The sequence below is a fragment of the Myotis nattereri genome (assembly GCF_964212035.1).
Source record: "Myotis nattereri genome assembly, chromosome: 5".
Classification (NCBI taxonomy): Eukaryota; Metazoa; Chordata; class Mammalia; order Chiroptera; family Vespertilionidae; genus Myotis; species Myotis nattereri.
Genome location: NC_138080.1, coordinates 94432474 through 94432911, shown reverse-complemented (window position 1 = coordinate 94432911; position 438 = coordinate 94432474).

The window sequence follows — 438 nt, the reverse complement described above, 5'->3', positions numbered from 1 at the left end:
AATTTTTTTTATCTCATCAATTCCAATGCTGTTCCTTTTCCACAAATGAATTAAATTTTTGGTTTTGCCAAGATAGTGAAACAACACAAAAAAGATAAGAATATTTTTAGCCACCAGAAACATTTTCTTTCTTCATATCAGAAACATTTCAACATGAATAGTTCACAAGGCTGGGTAGTGATTTCAATTTGAGTTAATTTTGAAATAATTCACACTTGATGTTCAGTGCTACCCACACCAAAGTGGCCTAGGAGGGCAGGATGCTTGTTTTTGAAGGCAACATTTTTGATATGTAGCTACAGAATTCTAGAAAATTATAGCATCTCTGAATAAAGGTTATAGTATATGGACAAATAATATTGTTGAGCATTGTCCACTGGGTTTCCCAAATAGGGTGAGATTAATATGGTTTATACATTTTTGTTCAAACCACAGTGT